The sequence below is a fragment of the Asparagus officinalis genome, chromosome 4, assembly GCF_001876935.1.
Source record: "Asparagus officinalis chromosome 4, Aspof.V1, whole genome shotgun sequence".
NCBI classification, from domain to species: Eukaryota; Viridiplantae; Streptophyta; class Magnoliopsida; order Asparagales; family Asparagaceae; genus Asparagus; species Asparagus officinalis.
The window spans coordinates 128,807,506-128,814,048 of NC_033797.1; the positions used below are offsets into that span (position 1 = coordinate 128,807,506).

General features: G+C 34.0%; 1 long non-coding RNA gene across 1 annotated transcript; it reads right to left on the bottom strand.

Moving 5' to 3' along the window:
• On the bottom strand, positions 4,039–5,557 carry LOC109836147. The gene is made up of 3 exons (XR_002245857.1): positions 5,508–5,557; positions 5,291–5,388; positions 4,039–4,120 (listed from the first exon to the last, which is right to left on the bottom strand). It is a non-coding gene; the product is annotated as an uncharacterized LOC109836147 (long non-coding RNA).

The following is a 6,543-nucleotide window of genomic DNA, read 5'->3' on the forward strand; positions in this document are numbered from 1 at the left end:
TGGGCCGGGTTGAGTCCAATCCCAGGCCCCAGATCAGAGAAATAGGCCCCGCTCACTCTGACCCAGCCGGGTTAGGCCTGACCTGGCCAGGTCTTAAACCCGGCAGGCTGGGTCACGGGCATGAACCGGCCCGACTCTAGCCTACCCCTAACTATAACTCTATTTTATACTATTTGTGTTTAAAGATAAATACATAAAGTTAACTGGGTTCAATGATAAAAAAAAAGTTATTGAACTTATAGATAAATTAAGGTAAACAATTGGGCTGAAAACAAAAATATCTAATTAATAACTTTATAGTTTTAGCATAGTGACAAAAAGTTTCGACATAGCGTCAGAGTAACTCTTAGCTAGTTTTGATTACAGCTGATAAATGCATAGTTGAAAGGGTGAGCAAGATTTAAAAAGAAAAAATTGGGTGACAAAAGATGTCATTGCTTTTGCGTTGGATTGAAAGTGTATATATAGTAGTTGGACAGTTACAACGTTTTTCATTTTCTTAATGTATTTATTGTGAAAAGTGTAGAGGTTCTTGTTAGAAGTGTGCATGCAACCGAACAACGATGACATCCTAAGTAGACTTAAAAATGATGCTGAAAATGAAAGATTTTATAATTACTTGTAATTGATTTGGATTTTAACATCCATAACTCGAACCGAAGTATTAAAGTATCAATATGCTGAGGCATATAAATCCAAATTCACTACGAATCTAAGTTCTATAAATTATCTTTGGCCACCTTTTTTTTCAGATTTAATATACTCGCTAATAAAACAAAATGATATGTCGAGTTAGTTCGATTTTTGAAAGTTATCGGGCGTTCAGTACAAAACATTGAAAATGCTAGGGAGTTCAGTGAAATTTACCCTGCTTTAAAATATCACATGATCTTATGGGCGTGAAAGCCAACTATAGAATGGTGTGGTGCCAGGAAGTCAAACTCCTTTTTGCCTTTATATCGACACATCATGACTCGACCTTTTATCCAATATTTGATGCCAAATAATCTGTTCTCTGCCGTTAATGAATTGAAGATGCCATTGGAGATGATGTGCGCGCATGATTCACTAAGAGGTATATTTTTCCTTTGAATAGACTTCATTATTCAACTGTAAGTTATAGCCGACAATGAGTAATGGGATTTTGTGACCAGTCCCTTGAGTGCGCAAATTTGAGAATTTTGGGTGCTGCACTTTTTGAAGGAATCTATAATTTGTGGGTTCAATGGTTTTTTGAGCAAACAGTGAACTGAAGAATGATAGAGCAAATTAATTGCATAGATCACTAGATAGCAAGGGCAAGGGACTGAGGCACGAACATTGGATCAAATTAACCCTCCCACGCCTAGCTATATAAATAATTATAGGGAAATTTCACAAAACTTCCCGTAAGTTTGGGCATTTAACTAGATAGTTCCTTTCACTTTCATAAATGTCATAACCCCCCCCCCCCCCCCCCCTCTCTTTAGTTTTGGTTCTCAAAATCGCTTAGGCTGTTTGGTTGGATGAAATTAGAGTTGCAAAAATAAATAAAACAACATGATTTGTGTAACTGCATTGTTTGGTTTGTAACTTTGTAATTGGAGAAGGTAAATGAACTCACATTTTGTTGAAAAATCTTATAACAAATGCTACGGCCAATTTCGTGGGAGGAAAAACTGCAAACTTCAAAAAATAGAATTAAAAAATAAAAAAATTCCACATCATCAAAATAAATTATTTTAAATTCAAGTAGAAATCACTAAACACAAGTTTTCTTATATAGCAAAGTTATGTAGCTTTTGCTCTAATTGCTTTTTTAATCAAACACCAAATTTGTATTAGAAATATATTTCCTACAATACAATTGCAGATATCCAAACAATGTATTTGAAGTTCATTTCCTGCAGCAAATGCTACATGCAACATTTGTTGCAATTTATTTTTACATCAAACCAAACAACACCTTAATGCCGGCAAGAGCTTTGATTTAGGGGATTTTCTAACAACGCTTAAAGGAGATTTTGTGATATTTTTAAATTTAAGGGCTCGGTTATATCCTGAAAATCACTAAATTCAACAAACCCTTAAAACTTGACCACCATCACATTAATGGGCTGGATGTAAACACAGCTTGATCAACCAAGTTGACATTTCTAGCAGACCAAGTTTGAGATGAAAAGCATCTTCAAATCAGAATCCATCAAAAAAGTCCAAGTCTGAGACGAAGACGGCTTTTGGTCGGACTCCATTAGGGAACATCCCAAAACAGAGAGTGACCTATTAGTCTCATTAATGTTGTTCACATTAAATGCATTGCCAAGCAGCCCCATACTCCGCCGGTCAATCGCCATGACATTAAATGCAAGACTAGGTATCATAATGGCTCCTCGAATGTCATTTGTACTTTTGTCAATCTGTCGCTATCACATTAAATGTGAGGAGGGCAACCCTTCACAGCCACCTAAGCGACCACCGACACGTATAAAGTAGATGTAGAACCCCCCCAAACCCAACCCCAAAAAATAAAAAAATCCTCTACAAATGGTAGTCATTTTTACTATGCTAAGATACATATGATAAAAACCCTAGACTAGATTTTGCATCCTCTCTTCTGATTGCTTTATCTATCACTGGCTTGAGCATATGAGGGCATTATGTCGAGGCAAATCTCTTTCGGGTCTCTAACATCTGCTAGTTATGTAGGGATCTACTTCTCATAATTTATCAGTCATCAGAGAAGATTAAGGAATCCTAAACTTTTTTAAATATACTCACTCACAACTTAACTTCCTGACATAAACTATGATTATTCATGCAATTTGCGTAAGAATACGGCTTATGTTAATATGTTAGCATCAAAGTAGTTGATTGCTTAATAATGTTGTTTAGATTTTTTTTAAAATATTTATCCTCTACTTATTTTCGTACCAGTAATCCCAAGGAAGAAAAATGTTGAGCTGGATAAAAGAAAAAAAAATTGAGAAGAGCCAATTAAATAAAGTTTAACACAGATCATCCCCTGTTTTGAAAACTTTTTAAACAATGAAAGATTCTGGTCAAATCAGTGCACTAGAGTTAACCATCTGACCCATGGTTTCATAGACTCTCATAATATTAAAATAAATTGGCAGATTCAATGAATTTCTGGTGTGCTAAATTTATCGATCCATGTGCATGTGTTAATTCTAAAAACTATTGATCTCATATGCACAATCTCTCTTTCTTTAAAAAAACAAACAGTCTCTTGCAGAAGAAATTTCTAGAAGGAGATTTTGTCAAATGCATTTATTTTTAAAATTTCATTTAAAAAATTGGGAAGAGGTGCTGCGTGTGAATTCATTCTGGCAACGCAATTTCAGCGGTGATCCACCAAACAATAGAGTCTCAGCTGCATTCTTCCCTTGAATCTTGGAGATATAATTGCTAATAAAATATTTTAAAGGATATAAGTGGTTGTAACTTTGTACTTAACAACAATTTATAGAATAACTAGTTTCAGGCCCGTGCGATGTACAGATTTGTTTAATATACAAAAATTAATGTAGCAAAAAAATACAAAATAAAACAATAATAATATATAAGTAATAAAAAATGATACAACCTAAGTTGCATATATAGTTTAGAAAATTAGAAAGTTTGAAAAACTTGAATCAGTTTAAGATTCTATAAAGTTTGAAAAATGTAAATATGTAAAAACAGTATTCAGAAATATGGTGGGAGTTATTTTATTATTTATATGGTATAAAAATTCAAAATTAAAGTAAAATGTTAAAAAAGTACAAAAAATGGGTAAACTTAAAAAATATTACTAATATAATGTTCAACCTCATCTATATATGCAGATTGATAAATGAAATGAATAAATATGTAGCTCTATAAAAGAAGGAAATATGTAATGTACCTGGTTCAAATCTAAGCTGTCTCTGAAAGCTGCATAAAATATAAAATCATACATCTAATTGGATTATAATTGAAAGGGTATAAGATATAAATCAATACCTTTCAATCTGAACTATGATGAGTCCAACAACCTCTGCAGCCTTCCTTGAAATTTGTCCCTTGGTAAAGTCTATATCGAGAGCTTGTATGCAGGCTTCTGCCACTACAAGTCTACTAACCTCGCCCACAAGTTTATCTCCTGAACAACAAAAAATATCAATTTTAAGTAACTGGTTAAAAACCCCTCATTTTGTAATTTATCATAATGCAACATGATTACAAAACGTTTTGCAACAAAATATCCATCGATTGTAGCATGCAGATGCAAGTTGAGAGATATCACTATATTGTTGTACAATGTTATTACAATCCACAAAACTACTGTGATAAAGAGGAGTAAGGGCTATTGATTAATGATAAGGTATGCTAACATTACCATGATTATTAGAGAAACTACCATGAACTTTTCACTAAACTATCATGCTGATAAGGTATGCTAACATTACCATGATTATTAGAGAAACTACCATGAACTTTTCACTAAACTATCATGCCTGATGACAATGAGTGTAGGTTGTCACATGTTAGAGAAACTACCATGAACTTTTCACTAAACTATCATGCCTGATGACAATGAGTGTAGGTTGTCACATGCTTAACACTCGACACGTTTTAGACAATTTAGTTCTGGTGTACTTTATATATCTTCTATATTAGTCCTGTGAATTTTCCAGATTGATGGACATAAATAACCCGCCAGTAAAAATTTCCTATAGTTTATGGGATTTTTCTACAATTTTTCATTATAGTTATCTAATAAAAAAAGTTAATGGTAGTTTTGTGCAAAACCCTCCAAATTTTATGGCTACGTTATGAATTTAACCCTTAATATCTGTATGATAGTGAAATATGAAAGAAGCTTTCTAGCTTCTAGTTATAAGGCAACCGATTTTTCACAAATTCAGATGATTATTTCTTTCCTTAACTAACTTTCAATGAGCAATTTCAAATAGAACAACAAAGCTTTTATCCCAGATTTTGGGGGTCGGCTACATGCTTATTATCCTTCCATTTAATTCTATTAAATCTCTTTTGTTAACTGTTTTTGTGATGCATACTTCTCTAAGTCCATATACAAGCTAGCTTTCCATGACCAATATCATGCCATTTTATTTAGTAGAAATTATTTGAATAGGCCATGTTTGTTAACTTATATCAAGTTTTGTATAAGGACTATAGATTGAAAATGTACATCAAGCAATTTTGAGTCTCACATTGTTACAGGGTTTTGGAATTAGAACTTCAAACTATAGTTAGAGATATACAAAAACTGCTGATATTTCAATGTTTGAGATCAAAAAAGTGATACCTTGGCCTATAACTACTGCTCTCCTTTCTCCAGCAGTTGCTTTAATAAGCGTATTTAAATCATAAGAAGTATAAGGTCCATCAGTCAATCTTTCAGCCCTGATAAGCAAAAAAAAAAAAAAATTGAATGTTTCAGCCAAAAGTTTTTACCATTCTACAAGTTCATATAGGTGAAGAAATTTATCTAAGCATTAATATATTAGTAATAAGTAATAGACCTGATAATGGTATAAGGAAGGCCAGAACTGCGAATAAAATCCTCCTCCATCTTCTTGAACTTTAAAACTCCAATTAGATTCATGATACTGCAACCGTCATCGAAAAACTTTATGAGTGCATCTTTTCTACCAGAGAAATGAAGTCATATATGCAAGACTTTTATATTATGAATCGCAAAAAACAGCATAGTGAGACCTAAGTAACTGAGATAACAATAAGAAAAGAGGGATTTTTTTTCTGAAATAAACGCTCCAGCTGGAATCGAAAGGGTTTTATCCCATTTAGACTTGTAGATGGAGGTATCATAACCTAAAGACTACAAATTTTCAGTTACGAACTTGATGCAAACATCTTTACCATTTCCGATCTTGGTTTTATTAGTTTCCACGATCTTTGATGCGTCCGCCAACAGATACGCTCCGATAGGCTCTCGCACAGAACTAAGTCCTACAAATTAGGAATAAAACTATCTAAATTTTGACCAAAAAGAAAACTTCATCAAATATATTAAAAGATCAAAACTACTACCTTAATGATCTCCAGCGCGTCGCCGGATCCAGCGGCGACGGTCGGAGGGGAATCGCCGACGAATTCATCATTAGAGCTGTCATCGCAGTTTCCATTGAAGTAGGTGCAGTGCCTTCGACCGCACTTCGCCGACTTCTCTTGGGGAATTTTGGAGGAGGAGGAGGAGCAGGGTTTGAGGAAAAAGGTTCTGTGCTCCATGAGGGGACTCCATGAGGGAGAGAAGCTTTGATTCTTTAGGAACTGAATATGATCAATTGAACAGATGATGATGATGATGATGCGTTGGAAAAAGTAGACAATTGCTTTGGGAAGATGAGAAGGTTGAACTCGGAGTTTTATGGGAGGGAGAGAGAGGAGCTAGAGACTAAACACAAGTTATCTTTTCCCAAAATAATATAGGGAACCGAAATTGATAGTAATAGATAGTAATAGATTAAATAATGGTAAAATGATGTTATTTTCAAGATAATGAATAATGTTAGGAACCGAAATTGATGCCATGTGGCG